The 18,509-nt window shown below is 46.7% G+C and overlaps 1 protein-coding gene across 2 annotated transcripts in view; it reads right to left on the bottom strand.

The window, feature by feature from the left end:
• IGSF5 (immunoglobulin superfamily member 5) overlaps nt 1-16,150 on the bottom strand; it is a 931,320-nt gene extending 915,170 nt beyond the window's left edge. The window contains exon 1 of one of the 2 annotated variants that reach the window (XM_078656819.1): nt 15,042-16,150. The gene's annotated coding sequence lies outside the window, so the exon portion shown is untranslated. The remainder of the gene's footprint in view (nt 1-15,041) is intronic. The other variant, XM_078656820.1, reaches the window with a different exon arrangement.
• Nucleotides 16,151-18,509: the final 2,359 nt, after the last annotated feature.

Raw genomic sequence — 18,509 nt, forward strand, 5'->3', positions numbered from 1 at the left:
TGCCCTGGATGCGGCTGGGTGCCTAATTATGCCCCCGTTATTTCACGAGGGAGAGGCGATGATCGTGTGAGACATCTCGGCCTACTGCTCAATACCAGATCGGTAGGTAAGCATGCCTTGGAGATCTTCGATCTCCTTGTCAGAGAAAAACCATTATTTCTTCTGCTGACTGAAACATGGCTGGGGGAGATGTCCAATCCGGACATTACGGTGGCAATCCCACCGGATTATAACATCTTCCGGCAAGATAGAGCCAAAGGCAGAGGAGGCGGGGTGGCGGTGGTAGTGAATAAGTCAGCATCCTGCTCGATTCTTTCTCTTAACACCATTGCAGGTTCTGAATCCTTGGCATTCACTATTAGACTGACCCCGCAACAAGCCGTGAAAGGGCTGGTGGTGTATAGACCCCCTGGTCCAGTGGGTTCTTTTTTTGACGACCTCCAGGTTGCCATTGCTGGTTTGGCCTTGAGTGCGCAGCACTGCCTGTTGGCGGGAGACTTCAATTTTCATATGGATGTTGACGACGATTTGGACGCCAACAAACTGTTGGACAATACGGCTCCTTTGGGTCTTGTCCCTTTCCTCACAGGCCCCACACATGATAAAGGACACACTCTAGATCAGGTTTTTTCCTCGATCCCTCTGGTCGACATTGAGCTCCTTCCGGTCCTATGGACTGACCATAGGCTGGCCAGATTTTCTATCTTGGCCAGCGAGAATCTCCCCTGCAGTGCGCCCAGACAGCATGGCCCTGCTAGGAGGGCCTTGCACAGAGTCACGCCTGAATTGTTAGCCCAGGCCGCTGTGGACCATCCGTGCCCTCTTATAGGCGATTTAGAGCAGGACGTTGAGTCCCTGCAGGGATGGTTGACGGAGAGGCTGAATGATCTGGCCCCTCCAATGGCCCAGCGGGACACGGCTAAGAGGGTTTCGGCCCCGTGGTTCACTGAGGCACTGCGGGCTACTCGCCGCCAGTGTAAGGTGGCGGAGAGGGCATGGCGCCTCCACTATGATCTCGAGGCATGATCGGAAGTCCTCATCTTAGGCTCATCCCCTTCCGCCTGGGACGACTCTTGGTGGCCAACGGCCCTAGGAAAAGCCCTATACCGACGGACCACGCACGGAACCTGGGCATCATCCTGGACTCCTCACTCTCGATGACCAGACAAGTCAACACCGTCTCATCTTCATGCTTCAACATCCTACGCATGCTCAAAAAAACATTTCACTGGATCCCCACCGAAACAAGAAAAACGGTCACCCATGCACTGGTTACAAGCCGTCTGGACTACGGAAACACCCTTTACGCCGGTTCCACCGCGAAACTACAGAAAAAACTCCAACGCATCCAAAATGCTTCAGCCAGACTCATACTAGACATCCCCCGCACAGACCACATTTCCGCTCACCTGAAAGACCTTCACTGGCTCCCCGTCAACAAGAGAATAACGTTCCGTCTCCTCACCCACGCACACAAAGCCCTTTACGAACTTGGACCTGATTGTCTCAACACGCGCCTTTCCTTTTACACCCCCACCCGCCAGCTGCGTTCGTCCAACCAAGCCCTCGCCGCTGTTCCGCGCATCCACAAAGCCACCATGGGAGGAAGATCCTTCTCCTACTTAGCGGCCAAGACCTGGAATTCCCTTCCTATCCACCTCCGCCTTACTCAAAACCACCTAGCCTTCAGAAAACAACTTAAAACATGGATATTCGATAAGTAAACCTCTCCCCCCTTCCTCAAGCGCCTTGAGACCCTATGGGTATGTAGTGCGCTATATAAATTCTGACTTGACTTGACTTGACTTGAGGCTAGACTGGCCTATAAGTCCATGGTTAAAGCATACCATCGGGATATTCTCCGGGAGAAAAGAGATTATCTGGCCAGGAGGATTGATGCTGCCTCCAACTCGTGTAAAGAGATCTTCACTGTGGTCAGGGAGTTTATGGCCCCCAGATTAAACTTGCCCCAAGGGGTTCCATCTGAGTTGTGGGTCTGTGATTTGGCCAAATTCTTCACGGATAAGATTAAGTCTATCCAGGACTCTTTCACAGTTGGGCCTGCTGGGGCGGGTGCTAGTTTGGTGACGGGACCGGCGCGGTTGCCCGCGCAGGCTGCGGTTCTCGCAGAGTTCCCTTCTATTTCTATCGATGCCTCCCTAGCACTCTTGGCCACTCTTAAATCGGGTTCGCCCCTAGACCCCTGTCCGGCCAAATTTTTGGCTAAGATGGCTATCGTGGTTAACCCACTGGTCAACCCACTTGTGAATTTGTCTCTCAGTGAGGGGAAGGTCCCGTCGTCCTGGAAAAGGGCTATGGTGATCCCCCTCCTCAAGAAGCCCGGGTCGGACCCTGAGGTTTTGGCCAATTATAGGCCGATCTCCCTTCTCCCGGCGTTGGCTAAGATCACGGAGAAGCATGTGCATGGCGTCCTCTCCAGCTTTTTAGAATCCAGTGATCTGCTTCACCCTTCGCAGTCCGGTTTCCGCCCTAATTTAAGTACGGAGACGGCACTGTTGGAGGTGTCTGAGATCATTAGGGAGACACTGGATGCTGGAGGCAGGGCCATGCTGGTCATGCTTGATCTGTCGGCGGCCTTTGACACCGTCCCCCATTAGGTCCTCCTCGCCAGACTTTATGACATCGGTCTGAGGGGGACGGTGTTCAATTGGTTTACATCTTTCCTTGAGGGCCGCCGACAAACGGTCTGGGCCTCTCCGAGCTCCGCCGAGATGCCGCCATTGGGAGTCGGGGTTCCGCAGGGTTCTGTGTTGAGCCCGACTCTCTTTAACATCTTTATGACACCTTTGGCGGCACTGGTGGAGTCTTTTGGGGCACGGATCGTGTCCTACGCGGATGACACGCAATTGCTTTTTGCGTGTGGGAAGGATCAGGCCTTCGATGGGGAGAATATCCGGGGGTGTTTGGAGCTGGTCTTTAGCTGGTTTCAATCGAACAGCCTCAAGGCCAATTCCAAAAAATCGGAGGTGTTGTTCTTCGGCTGCTCCCTCGACCCCGACTGGCGGGCGTGGTGGCCCATGGATATGTGTCCCCCTGCCCAGGCATCGGTGGTGGCCAAAAACCTGGGAGTAAAGATGGACAATAGCCTGTCGCTGATTTCACATATTCAGGGCCTGACGGGCACCTGCTTTGGGATACTCAAGATGCTCCGGAAGTTCCTACCTTTGCTCACAGAAGAGCATAGAAAGATTACTGTGCAAGCCTTAGTGGGCTCCAGACTGGACTATGCGAACGTCCTGTATATAGGTCTTCCGGATTATCTTGTCCAGCGGCTGCAGGTTGTGCAGAATTCAGCGGCCCGCGCCATTTTCGGCCTTCACAGGCGAGTGAGAGCCTCTGGTTTGGTGCAGTCGCTTCATTGGCTGCCCATTAGGAAGCGGGTCATGTTCAAGGTTTTGACCTTGGCGCATAAAGCGCTATTTGGCGCGGGGGCTAAGTACCTACAACGCAGGCTGGCCTTCTACCGTCCAACTAGATCTCTGCGGTCAGAGTCTTTGTTTCTGGCTGTGGTGCCTCGAGTGAGGAAGGCACGTACTGGGGGACGCTCCTTCAGTTTGAGGGCCCCTCAGCTGTGGAACACCTTGCCTCTGGCGTTACGGTCCTCCCCGAATCTGCTCCTGTTTAGGAAGAGCCTGAAGACTTGGCTTTTTAACCTTTAGGATCCCTGTCTTTTTCTTTCCCTTGTCTGCTGTTTGCTGAATGTTGTTATGTTTTTTACTCTGAGCTGCCTCGATAAAGCGCCGGGATACTCCTCGGAGTGGCCGTGCGCTATAGAAATAAATATATAACATAACATAACATAACATCATTTGTGCCTGCCCCTCGTCAGGTCGGCACTGCAATACCTGACGGGCACCCGGAACCGGGGCTCTTTATCTGGGATCTTTTGTTCCTGCCGGTGGGTGCGGTGGGGTGTAGATGTAAGGAATCAAGTGAGTTAAAATAGGTCAGTTAGTCCTATTCAAACTATTTATTCTAAAGGTAAACTGCCTAATTAAAAGGGTGGAGAGGGGAAGAAAACTAATTGTTATGTGTCTAGTGGTGTGTGCCCTACTCTCAGGTGATCAACATGTTTCTTGTCTCATTTGTCGAACTGATCCGAACACTTCTCCAGGCTCAAGAGTCAAACTATCTACACTACAACTACATACCCCGTACATTCATAGTAGACCTGGAAGTGGCATAAACATTAGGTAGGGGAACATATGAAAATCATACATCGGTAAGTATCTAGGTTGATCAATATTAACCAATGCAAAAATTACTACCCCAAATGATCTATCACACCTAAAATCATGGTGTGTCATGCAGGTAGAGCATCCTCAGTAGTCATATCATGCAGTGGTGAGCCATTATATTCAATAGATAAAGGCTGTTGAAAGATGTCTACTTAGGAGCTCTGGTGCACACAAAATCGTTGTGAGAAGTATGGGTGGCGTAAACTCAATAGTCGAATATAACCACTGATCGTATTACCTCAAATGGTACACAATGTACAGTAAAACAATAGGAACTAAGGAAATGGAAGTCAGGACAAAGTAGGATTCACCTGTACCGCCCGCAAATGTTGTTTGCTACAGTAGTCGGCAGTAATAGGACACCATTTGGGTCCTAATGGGGAGAGAAGAAAGGAGAGGGAGTCGCGTACGAGCTCCTGATTAGTCCACAAGGACCATGGTACAGTCATAGCAGTGAGGAAGTACAAAGAGAGGGTCTTCCAAGGTGTGGCCATGCCTCGCTGGAAAACCACCCGAAATGTCACAGGCCACGTGGAGCGCTGAGCCGCCCCCGGACCGGATATGCAGTGGTAGTGCCTCCAGCGGAGCAAGGGCAAGTCCCGTATGCAACCTGGAGCTGGGGCAGTAACATGTCCGGCACACCAAGTACGGTACTCTCTGTAGGCTGCCAGATGAAGCCCATCGCCTCAACCTTCTCGTGGGAGTGACAATAGTTAGAAGGTTAAAAGGAACTCACCGGCGTTCATAACGCTCTCGTCCGTAAGACCTACCCTACCACTGACACCGGGATGGTCAAGGCGCATCGGCGGCTGGTCAAAATTTATTAGTGAGAATAGGTCATGTGGTTGGTCACGTGTGTGGCCTAATCCCAGAAACAGAGGACGTACGAAATCACTCGGAAACAGGTGACGCGGTGGCGGCCATCTTATAAGATGTTCCACAGCTAGGGTTTCCATGTAGTGGATTGACTAGTGAGTGTTTAATATGTAACATGGAACAGCGTTACAGTGTCGGTCATAATGACAAAGACCATTCTCGGTGCCACTCATTAGCGGGTAAATTCTCCACCCAGCGAGCATATTAAATTCTTTATTTTCATAGATGGGTGGTAACATTGAATTGCTGCATGTAATATACAAATTCACTCAGGGTACTGAGTTGAACGGTGGTGCCTATTTTGGACAAGGGGCCAGTAGTGAAGATGTTAATTCAAATATAAGTTATAAAATGTCATGTGTCAGATTTGTAGTTCATCGTGGTGCAATTCAGATCTTTCCTAAAGATTTCTCATTCAGGTAGTTGATGGTCAGAGATGGGCTAAGCCGGGGCAGGTAATGGGTTCAGTTCAATGAACCCCAAGGAATGTCATCATTAAGGCCAGTGATGTGTGCCGACAGTTTTTGTACCCATTTCTGTTCAGCTCTAAACAGTGCTGTTTTATTGATGTTTGGGAAGGCTTCTAGTATAGTCCAACAAAGGTTATCAGGGGTGTGAGATGTTTTTTTGTAGTGAGTGTTATGTTTTGTCGTCACCCTCTGGCAACGGATGTTGCCCCGGTGTTCAGCGATCCTAGTCTTAATGGGTCGCATTGTCATGCCTACGTACTTCATGTCGCAAGGACACTTAAGCATGTAAATGAATTATTCAGTGTTGCAATCAGTGTGTCTCTTTTGCGTCCATTTGAAGTTAGGTAGAAGTGATAACTCTTTAGTTGCGGTGGTCAAAGGGAAAGCAACGCATGAACCACAGGGGTAATGACCAGTCACTGCTGGTAGCCTCCATAAGGTCCTCTGGGTGTCAGTGTTCAGTTTCCTAGGTCTTGTATGTACCAGTGAGTCTTTCAGGTTGCGTGTTCTTTTGTAGCAAATCTGGGTTTGGGAAGAAGTAAATCCCCTGTGTTTAAGATCTGCCAGTGTTTGAGAATTATCTTTTTGATACTTGCAGAATCTGGGGTAAAGGACGTGACACATGTTAGGTTATCAGTTGGTGGTTTTGGATGAGGTTCAAGTAGGGCCTCCCTTGGATTATTCCTGGCCCTTTTCAATGAGTTCCTGATTTGGCACTTAGGGTAACCCCTATCCTTGAGAATAGATGCCAAGGTGTTGGCCTCAATCTTGTAGTCGGCAATTGAAGTGCAATTGCGTCTAATTCGTAAGAACTGACCGACAGGGAGGTTGTCCCTCAGTGCTTTGGGGTGGTAACTGGTGTAAGGAGTAAACTATTCCGGTCGTTTTTTTTTTTATACAATGAGGTTTTTAAACCTGATGGTGTCAGTGTAATATTAACATCTAGAAATGGGATGGATGCCTCTGAAATAGTGTGGGTGAACCTGAGGAATTCACTAAGTCCATTGATCCACCTTACAAATTCTTCACAGTCAGTTCTTGTACCGTGCCAGAAAATCAGAATATCATTGATGAAACGTTTCCACAATTTCACATTATTGTGGTATTGATTGTTATCTGATGTGTGAGGGAAGGAGGGGGAATACTCCTTATCGGAACTAGGGCTCTCACACACCCATCAAGGAGTGATTCCTTACATCTGCACAAACTAGGCCCCTCACCCCCACTGCACCCACCGGCAGCAACAAAAGATCCCCGATAAAGAGACCCGGTTCCGGGTGCCCGTCAGGTATTGCAGCGCCGACCTGACGAGGGGCAGGCTCAAATGATGAAGCATGACACCTAGCTTGCTGGGTGTGTGAGAGCCCTAGTTCCAATAAGGAGTATTCCCCCTCCTTCCCTCACACATCAGCGGTCCTCCAGTGACCCCACTACCCTTGTATCCCCTGTGTCACTACCTTTGTTGGTTCCTTGGGGTCCTAGCGATTCTACGTGCTCTAGGCACTGTGTCTAGTATATAGTGCTAATTTTCTTTATATATTTTCATATCTTTATTAATAGATCACTGTTGTCATATAAATGAAGTCCTAAAAGTCTAAAGAAAGGTTAGAGCATACAAGGGTAGTAGGGTCACTGGAGGACCGCTGATGTGTGAGGGAAGGAGGGGGAATACTCCTTATCGGAACTAGGGTTCTCACACACCCAGCAAGCTAGGTGTCATGCTTCATCATTTGAGCCTGCCCCTCATCAGGTCGGCGCTGCAATACCTGATGGGCACCCGGAACTGGGGCTCTTTGTCGGGGATCTTTTGTTCCTGCCGGTGGGTGCGGTGGGGGTGAGGGGCCTAGTGTGAGTAGATGTAAGGAGTGATTCCTTACATCTGCACACACTAGGCCCCTCACCCCCACTGTACCCACCGGCAGCAACAAAAGATCCCCGATAAAGAGACCCGGTTCCGGGTGCCCGTCAGGTATTGCAACGCCGACCTGACCAGGGGCAGGCTCAAATGATGAAGCATGACACCTACCTTGCTGGGTGTGTGAGAGCCCTAGTTCCGATAAGGAGTATTCCCCCTCCTTCCCTCACACATCAGCGGTCCTCCAGTGACCCCACTACCCTTGTATCCCCTGTGTCACTACCTTTGTTAGTTCCTTGGGGGTCCTAGCGATTCTACGTGCTCTAGGCACTGTGTCTAGTTTATAGTGCTAATTTTCTTTATATATTTTCATATCTCTATTAATAGATCACTGTTGTCATATAAATGAAGTCCTGAAGAAGGTGGCCTTATCGAATTTCATCCCCCAAAATGCTTCATCGACAAACCTATGGTTTTGGTTACAGTATTTCTATTTGTATACATGGCCATTCATATGTTTTGAGAAATCTGTGATTATTTTAATTGTGATATTGACAAGATAATGTGTTTTAATGTATGTACATTGATGTGAAATTGTGCTTCTGGATATATCAAGAAATAATCTTTGTGATTTTGCCAGATTGAGATTTTAGAATACACTTGTTTTTCATATATGTAATACTACTATAGGAATAAAATGTTACATTATTGCATATAGATTGGTTCCGTTATTTGGAATTGTGTGGGAAGTTTGGTGTACAAGAATAAAGAGTGTCACGTGGGGGACACCACCTTTATTGTGTGCCTTTATGAAAGCAATACTAACATACAAATATCATCACACACATGTTGACTCAATTCAATAATCTTTATTCGATCTTACAAGTAAATCATAAAAGATAAACACATTAAAAATATGCAGTATTAAAAAGAAAAAAACAATATACAAATGAATTAAAAACATATTAAAACATGTTAATAACGTACCACATTCCCCCCGTTTTGTCTGTCACTGTTATGTATTGCTCACTGTGCGATAAACTGTCTGCGTTTTCATTGCCACATATGTGTTCATTGAAAATCAATAAAATTGCTTATAAAAAAATAACGTACCACAATATGATGTTTTTCCTAAACTGCTGCACCAACAGAAAATGCAATATTATATAAATCAATTAATGTGAGGTACAATAAAAACCAAGACATAAAGTGCAGTCGTGAACAGAATACCATCAGTTAAAATAACATTCTCATCCCCTGGCTAAGATACATTTGAAAACAACCAACTGAGTGGCAAGTATAACAGTCATTGAGTTAATGGAGATAGAGCAAAGTAACTTTTAATTCTGTAAACTTGTACCTACACAGCAAAGGCAAGAAAATGCTCCTAGTATAGGGTAGATAGTAATTACAGAAAGAAACACAAAGTGCAATAAACACTGAGTTGATTGCTCATCACATGGGCAAATACATATATCTGCGGAAGAGTATTGCCCTTGTGGGAAACATACAAACAACGGATCGTACCTGATCTAAATCAAGACAATATTGTTCACTCAAACACATTCTGCACAAAAAGTAGATAGGGTGTAATCACGGCTGCCATCTGGATTACACAATTATCTCTCACGGCTAGTTTCACAACTTCCACAGTCTCCCTAGTGGCCTATCTGTGTTTAGTGAAGCTGTCCTGGAGCCAGATTTTTTCTTTTTTTGTGATAGTATCTGGATTCTCAAACAGAGATATACAATTGAAGACCAAAGTAGTGTCTCTAATATACTTTAACCATGGAATATTCATTCCATGGTTGCAAGAGAGGCAGTCTCTAACAACAGCATGACTGAGCTCAGCTTCCTTCTTCGCCCATTTTGAGCAACAAAGGGCCAGGGGAGCTGCAATATTATGATCTTGAACACACTCCAAAACGAAATCCTTGTGAATAGAGAAATGTGGGGTCGAGGGGGCGAGAACCCCCATCAGGCGTCCACAAAATCTATTCTTCTCCACTTGAATCACCCTAACATCTCTGCAGCCCCAAATTACCATACCATATGTCACAGTTGGAAGGTATTTCCTTTTATAGATTTCCAGGATCAGGGCAACTGTTTGTCTGCCAAAATAGGCAGCAAGGGAAAAAGTAGTTTCAACAGCATGAAAGAAGCGAATCAATCTACTTCCTTAAGACAGCTGGGTTAGAGAAAGCAAAAGCCTCCAGTGCTCTTGTGAGCACTGATAGAGGCTGCTCCCACCAATCCTGGTGCTGCTCTGATGCTGTGAGAGCAGCGTCAGGATTAGTTAAGAGAGTTAGTTGGGGCCCTGGAATTGTGAGGGAAGATGACTTGAGCGAGGACGATGCAGCAGGAACCATGGTACCTAGTACGTTTTCCTTTCATTGACTTAATTGTTTTGATTTTGTGAAAGCACCCACCACCCATTTACCCACCCCTTCACTCGGCAAAGTTGCCAGCCACCACTGGCGGTACAGCTTGTGAGAGTGTAAGAGATCATATGGGAACTGGCAATGCTGTTTACATGGCATGCAGTTAGTGGAAAGATTTACAAAGCAATGTGGTAACCTACTTCTCATCATTAGAAAGTTGTTTTAAAATATTATAGTACAGTGACCTAGTGTATCTTAAAATGCTTAACACTGCTTTCTAAAATATCTCCTCTGAATAATATCTGATGGTTTTGAGGCGGGTTTCTGATGTTAACAGGTGGGCGATACATGCTATTTGAGAGCTTTTACCAGAATCCCTCAACATATCAGTAAGAAAAGTCCAATATTGAATGTCACTCCACTGTTGCAAATGCACTACAGAGAGTATGCTGCAAAAACGAGGGAGACAACGGTGGAAACAGCTGCTTTATCTCCAAAAGATGCCCTCCCTTGGCAGTTTAAGAATATGTGATGAACTCAGCTACTTTCTTCGATCTAGTCTTTTTCTTAAAAGACACATTTTTATTTATTTTCTCCTACCAATGATAAAGCACCACTGTTGAAATTTGAATGTTTTTGCATGGGTCCTGCGACGGCAATGATATCCCTGTTCAAGGAGACAACTGACCTCACTGTGACATCTAGGTGCTTGTAAAAGGCTTTTAGGGCTGGAGACAATGTCCCTTCCATAGAAATCTGTTTGAAACTTGAAGATGATAAACTCTAATCTTCGTTAAAGAGTAGGGAGAAGAATGCCAATGCACTTACTTCGACAGTATATATATAGCGTGAACATTACCCGAAGGTGTCAGAGCGCTTTACAAAAGAACCAGTTGCGATACATAAGGACTTTGGATTACATGAGTTACATAAGAGATACAAACAGGCAAAAATTGCAAATGTACAAGCTGTAAAGTCACACAACGAAGAGATACACACAGAAAATAAATTGTGAATGTACAAGTTGTAAAGTCACTCAAGGAAGAGATACAAACGGATAAACTCTAAACTCATAGGAATGGTAGTAAGTACAAAGGTCTACTACATATACTAGTGGTTAGAGTTATATATAAATATATATACAAATAGTAAATCTACTCATGATTATGTTTTACCAGCGATTAGGCTTGTACAATTAAATATCACATATTTACAGAGTGAATGGAGAAATAAAACATCAAAAGTGGTAGAGAAAGGTGGGGGGGAAGAGTCGGAGTCTGAGATTGGTGAGAGGAGAGAGGGGGACCTGAGGGGGAGAAAGAGATAATGCAGTCCAGCTATAGAGAAATGTCTGAAGTTCTGCAGGATGGAGTCCAACGGACTGAAGGACAGGAAAAGAATCAACAAAATGGCGGATCCGGGTCGTGGGCATCAAAGGAAACCCTCACAAAAAGGCAAGATGCACCAAGTCATGCCCCAAAAAACCTGGAGAGCAGAGTTCCATTAAGTAGGGTCAGGGTGCGGGGACGCAGCCACAGCACCAGGGGAGGACGGAGGGCGGTAGAATGACTGCTCTTTACGTGCACAGGCACAGTACCATGAGGGCATCAGGGTTGATCAGGGCATTTACTCACTCTTTCATGCTGTCCAGGCTGTGTTCAGGGTAGGTCTTAAAATCTCTGCAAGATTTTTCAGGAAACTTATCAGACACTCATCGTTAAGGTTTGCTATCATAACAGGAGGAAGTGGGAGGAGGCTGTAACATTAATAGTGTACTCACTGCTATTCTGAGAAGTGATAGAGGGTATTCTGTATGTATGACCTAGACTAACATCCTAGTGAGGTAAATCAGTGAGCATGAGAATTGTATATCAACAATTTTGGTAGCCAAAGGAACTAATACAAAGGGAGAGCAAGTCATTTATCAAGGATCACACAATTTGTTAAAGAGTGGATGCCAGAGCCAGTTAGCTATGCAAACAGGGACTGGCTGTGGTTGATGAGCAAACCTAACTAGTACATGGCAACAGAACTCAACCCATAAGGTAAATCCTACCAGATTATTCATGCTAGAATAAGGGAGGAACAATGAGTTCATGATCCTGGTCTGTGAACGAAGATGTCTGTGATCATTAACCCCTTGTGCGCGTCGGACGGCCGCTGGCCGTCCGACGTCACGATGGGCGTGTGCAGAGGACGGCCGGGGGCCGTCCGAACCACGCCCACGCTATAAATCACCCGCACCGCGGCGGAATTTCCGCCGCGGTTAAAGGGTTAAAGAATGAGGTTATGTTTAAATTACATAACTTCACACCTGTGTTTACGTATAGCTTTGTGCTATGTTGCTTCACTATGTGGCCTAATAAAGCCCATAAACCTCACTTGGACCTTCATAATTTTCTGTAACTAAATAGGTAATAGCAGGGGCAGCTCCTCCACTCGGGCGGAGGAGCGTGGCCCCACTGCTTTCTCGCAGTGCAAGAAGCAAAAACATAAAATGGTATTTTAAATACCATTTTATGTTTCTGCATCTCGCCTTGCAAGAAAGCAGAAGGCAAGGTATGCCTGGTTGGGGGCGGGCAGGAGGGTATGCCTGGCTGGGGGCGAGCAGGTCGGGGAGGAATGGGGCCAACCAAACCAGTCATGCGCACTTTACATTTTGCCTATGTAGGCTACATGCAGCCAACATGGAGAAAATGGCATCCCTGCAGGCGCCCGGCTGGGCGCTGCCCACACAAATCACAACGCTGCCATTGCAGCTTTGTGATTGGCTTATGGGAGGGGAAGGGAGGGGGCATGCCTGTTCCTGTGCAGGAGCAGGAAAACCCCAAATGCAGGACCCTGCCCAGGAGCAGAAGTCGTGCAGGACCCAGTCAGGTAAGCTTTTTTTTATTTTTACAACCCCCCCCACCCTGCGCAAACTCCCACGCTACCCAACCCCGCTCCCCCATCTGCGAGTATTGTGAGTAGCGACTGGGTAATAGTGTGTATTTTCTGTAGTGGTTACACCCATACTGTTTGGCATTTTCATAGCCCAATAATAATGCAAACTGATTATTCACATCAACAGGATGAAAGAAAGGGATTTTTTTAATCAGTGGATTTGAAAATGTAGGTGAAGGTGCAAGCGAGGCTAGTAGGCCACATTGTGAACTTATTTAAAACATAGTTAAATATGGTGAAACCAACCTGTTGTGTTTATTACATTGACTGTTGGCATTAGGCAACCCCCGGCAACTACTAGGTTGCTTGGGTCAGCTGTGTTTAGCCACTGGCTAGGCATATTGTTCAATCACATCTATATCATCCCAGAGAAGTATTTTAGCCTCACTGACATGCTATTGGCTGTTTGGGTGCATCATTTCACTTTTGTGCAATACTTCTAGAGGATCACATGAATTGACCTTTGTCTCCCCGCCAAGCTCAGAACTACCATTGGTGTAACAAATGCATTGGCACAGGGGTCAAGAAGTTGCTTGCAGCCAAATTATTGCTGCCTTTTACTGATCAATCAGTCAGTGGTGGAAAGCATTTTCCTTGTAATCACTGGAGTCTACAGCAATCTTGTTTTATGTCTGCCCCCCTGTAATTTGTCTTTAAATTATATCCAGTTTTGGCTCTCCATACTTTATATTTATAATACTAAGTTTGTCACACAATCTCCATAAAATCTTCAGAGAATAATACAATTAAAATAACAATGTCATAATCAAATGGATAAATCCCACTGATATTGCACACTGTTTAACATATATATGGCAGAGAAACCCTTGCTGTAGAATCTTTCCTTTATATTATCATCACGGGGGCCATGCCCCGCAAAACAAATACTCCTGGCTATGGTCCTGGCTTCCATCAGCCACCAGGCACGAGTCTGCTTGGCCTGCAGGCAGTTATACTTGGTGTGCTTCTGGACTTCAAAAAGAGAATGGGAGCGGCCCCACACCCAAGAGAAGGGGTACCACAGGTATTTAAGAAAACAAATTTCTCCTGGAGAAAGTTACACCAAACTGAAATCAGTGATATCTATTAGTCTGAACCCTATCTAATACACCTTTCAATCCAACCAAAACATCCACGCCAGTTATAATGTCACTAGTCACGGTCCGTAGGGATCCTTCCCCACAGTCAATTATATAAAGAAACACAGATGAGAAACTAATGTGCAAAAGTAAACACATTTTTAATAAAGTTGCATATGATATAAAACAAAGTTAAAAAGCTCATGTGAGTGAGTTCATAACATATTCATTGGACAAAAACACATCTAAATATCAGTTAAAAAAACATTCAAAATGAGAGAACCACGAAAGACACTGTGTAATCATAAAAACATCATAAGTTCGTTACTCCATGTCAAATTTATAACAATGTGTTACAGGTGTCTATAAATAAATTTGTCTATTAAACACCCAGGCAATTCCTTGGAATACGTGCTTCTGGACTGACATGTCCTGCTTCACAGTGTTGCCGGACCTCAGCTTATGTGCCTGCACTTTTGCAGAACGAAGCATTTTTGCAACCTTCCAGAAATCACAGCATTGCAGTCCGAGTAAGTAGTTTAATTTTACTTTCTGTTTAATTCGTTTAATATTTGTAAACCGATGTGTGATTATGTTCCTCCTACAGCATGCCAAGTGATCTGTTGGCTTGATTGTGTATATGTGTGACATTTCAATGCCTTACTTATGACCCGTTAGCCCCAACTAAGATAGCAGCTATGGAGGTGAAGGATCCTGAGGCAGTTCTGTGAGAGTTAGAAATGGGTAATGGACGAGGCATGGGATGATCTAATTGATAAAGTTATGAATGTTACATGTATTTTATTAATGTAGTTCTAATTGTAGAATGCATACCTTTAGTGATATACTTCCTGTGAGATCACCAGAGTCAAAGGTCACATGGCATCAATGCCAAGAAGACATCAAAGGCCATAAAATGTCACATCCTGTGATATCACAGAGGTCAAAGGGCATGTGATGTCACCTGGCATAGCCCCTCTACCTTTTATAATGCACAATATATAGAATCCCTCTCTCCACACACTCTAATTTAATGTTTCTCCCCTTTCTGTCGTGTGCAGCAGCCTGTCACTTACCTCCAAGGCCTGCCTCTATAATTACGTACATGTTAAACAAGTGTCAGTTAGTCTGTATGCCCCGACGGCATCCCCTCATTCCATGACCTGCTCACCGCTTACCTTGTTACCTCAGCACCATCCCGGGGGTCGAGGGCCGTGAGCGGCTGCACAGGGGGTGTTTAGGTCCGGGCTTTGCCTTACACAGACGGGGCTCAGTTTCCCAAAGAACTGTAGCGTGACCTGTCAAACTTCACAAAACCCATTAGGACGCGATCCCTCGGAAAACCTAAATGTACTTCAGTTCCGTAACCACAGGAAGTGAAATAACGATCGAAACTCCAGTCTCAGCCAACTCTGGCGCTTTCGATAAGATTAGCCTGGTGGGCACGCCTACTGCACTGGGTAACCAGCTACAGCACCACACAAATCATTAACTACCGAGTAAGAAAGAAACTGCCAACAAAACTATTGAAGCCGCAGGTATGAAAACAAACACCACCTGAAGCTGGCGAGGGTTGAAGGGTTTTTATTCAGTCGCCTGTTCCTAATCCCCTCAACCTCCTTTGTACAGAAGGCGCCATTTTTCTCGTTATTCCGTATAACGGAGAAAGCGCTGTGATGAACAGACACCACTGTCCCTTTTCACCAGATGTGGTTACGAACTCCAGGCCCCACCCCGGCGTGAGATCACTGAAGATGTGATTCAAAACCAGGAAGTACAGCAGCAGCGAGGGGCGGGGCGCATAGGTGCCTGCCTAATCCATCACCCAGGTGATGTTTTTGTTCCTGCGTCATAAGGGCAGCCCGAACCCACATGTTCAAAACACATGGAGGTTCCTTAATGTTACGATAGATATCATTTTATTCATGTTATTATAAAATTTGAGTTTCGAAAAGTGTGTGCTGCGTTGGTGCTATGGCAAGCAGCGCAAAACAGCAGAGAGCCAGGACACACAACAGAGAAACAACAAAAAGGAGCAGGTTATCGAGGTATTCTGAGGACAAGGTGGTCTGAAGTTTGCTGTAAATCCATTATGAGAATGGTCTGTGCTTGTGCGTTGAACTGGGGTGTAGAGCAAGGGCCCTGCAGTGCCGCAGGGGTCCCCAACCCTTCAGGGAGCTCCCCATATAGTCTCAGGGGTCCCTCATTATTCTACGGAGGGGGAATCATATTGCGTTACGCCACTGGCGCTAGGAACTGGAAAAGAATCATGGACGTGTCTATGGTTAGTGACTGGTACCCCAGGATTTCCCTTTGGAACCCCACAAACTGACCATGCTACAGAAAATAAGTATGTTGAAGATGCCAATTTTACCTTATATAGTTTGCACACCTTGCCTTTGTCGTGGCCCGGCCCAACAACAATGAGGGGAGCTATTGAGCGGTGAAGTGTGGGATAGGGGTTCAATCCTGTGGTTTGAGCTATCTGGTCAAAGAGCAAGCGCTGTCTCTTTTGCTTCCGCTGGCATTTTAAGGAAAGACAGACACATAACTTTTCAACTTTGAAATCACCAAGAGGCTGGGGTCAGCCAATCTCAAAGGTCTCCTTAAGTGCTATTGGTGTAGTCTGTGATGCAAGATAGCAGGGCCCTGTCATTAAAGTAAATGCAGACTGACTCAGTATTTTCAATAGCCTAAAACCATCCTGAACACAATGTGACATATTGCTACGATTAAATACCAGCAATCTTCATTATACGGAGTGTTACTGTTGCTTTTCCCAAAACTCAAGAAGAATGGTGACCCACTCCAAAGATAGGTACATACACGCCCTGATTAAATACATATATATTCCAGCACCTCCACTTGAGGAAAGGTGCAAGATCCCCCCACCCCTATCCTGAAGTACATTGGGGCAGATTTACAAGCCCCTTGCGCCCCTTTTACACAGCTGTTGCGTCACTTTTGTGACGCAGCGGCGGCGCAAATCCAGCACCATGGTGCGGGGTACTTACAACGTGACGCATCTGGGAGATGCGTTAGGTTGTAAAACCCTGCGCCACATGTAGGTGTTCCTGCGCGGGGGGGGGCATTCCGGCGCAGGAACGCCTCCTAAAAGTGGCTGAGTGAAATCTACAAGATTTCTCTCGGTCACTTTTAAGCCCATGCTGCGTCAAAACCCTGCGCCTGCTCGAAGCAGGCGTAAGGATTGACGCAGCATTTACAGGATAGGGTACCCCCAAGCCTTGCTGGAGCTGCATCGCACTTGCGACGCAACTACAGCAATGCGCCGCCTTTACGGCAGCAGATGCGTCACGCATCTGTCCATTTTTGCCCCTTGGTTCGCCGCATTATAAATGCGGCGCATCCATAGTGGCGGAGCCGTGACGCACAATAACTGGCGCATCCCTGCTGATATGCAGGGAAGCGCCAGTTATTGTAAATCTGCCCCATTGTATTTAGCTAAGCAGAAACAATGATCACATCTGTCAGGGAATCCTTTTTAGGTTGCGCGGCAGCACGCATGCGCTGTATGCAAGACCTGCTGTAATCGCAATATGGAGTGTATGCAGTGTAATCCCTCCTGCTGCTTGCAATTGGTTCACTCTTCAGTCAATTTTATTTCCTGGCTCCTTATTGGTTGGTGTTCCAGATACATCACTTCCGGTTTTAGGTGAGTAGCACCGGCTAACTACAGTTTCCTTACACTTCTAGGTGTTCTTTTGGAGACTACTTGTTTACTTGATTTACTGGTATTAATACTGTGTGCCAGTTCCTAGTACATTTCCCTGTTTATTTTTTCAACACGGTGCCCGCTTTACAAGCCACCGCACACATAACATTGTATGTATTTGGTGTGCCACGTTTTATATTTAGCACAGCGCCCGCTTTTATGTTTTTATTTTTATTACCATGCAGCTCGCCTCACAGGCTGCCACATGCATTCATTTCATGTAAACGGGCACCGTGCTTTTTTTCACCATGGCACCCATTTTTAGGTTTCAACCTGGCGAGAGCACGCAGTGCTCCGCCCAGGGCGAAATCTTTTAAGTTACAGTATGGATGTTCGTCCCGCCTCTGTTTCCCATTGGCTAGCTCCATAAATGAACACTAGCCGTTGGCAAACAGAGGCGTCCGTCATCCTGCGAGGCGACTCGTGGGCGTTTCTGAGAATTTTTCTCATCCGGCCCCTTTTGTCACGTCAGTGCGGCGGTGGGCGGGGTTTATTTTGTTTGCTCGTCGAGGTTTGTTTTGTCATTCCGTGGCCGACCGCCGCCGGAGGAAGTCCAGGTGAGTGCTTGTTTTTCCTTGCCTTCCCGCCCCCCTCCCGTTGTCCGTTCCTGGCCCCCGCCTCTCCGCTGTCTGTGTGCCCGTGCTGTTCTTCCTTGCCTTCCCGCCCCCCCTCCCGCTGTCCGTTCCCGGCCCCCCCCTCCCCGCTGTCCGTGTGCCCGTGCTGTTTTTCCTTGCCTTCCCGCCCCCCTCCCGCTGTCCGTTCCCGGCCCCCCCCGCCCCCTCCCCGCTGTCCGTGTGCCCGTGCTCTCTCCACCTCCATCACACACTTTGGGCGGGATTGTCAGAAGGAGTGGTTCCCTGAGCCTTCGCCCAATGAAGATCGGCTGTTGGACGAATGTATGCCGTGGAAAGAC

This window comes from Lissotriton helveticus, chromosome 8, assembly GCF_964261635.1.
Source record: "Lissotriton helveticus chromosome 8, aLisHel1.1, whole genome shotgun sequence".
NCBI classification, from domain to species: Eukaryota; Metazoa; Chordata; class Amphibia; order Caudata; family Salamandridae; genus Lissotriton; species Lissotriton helveticus.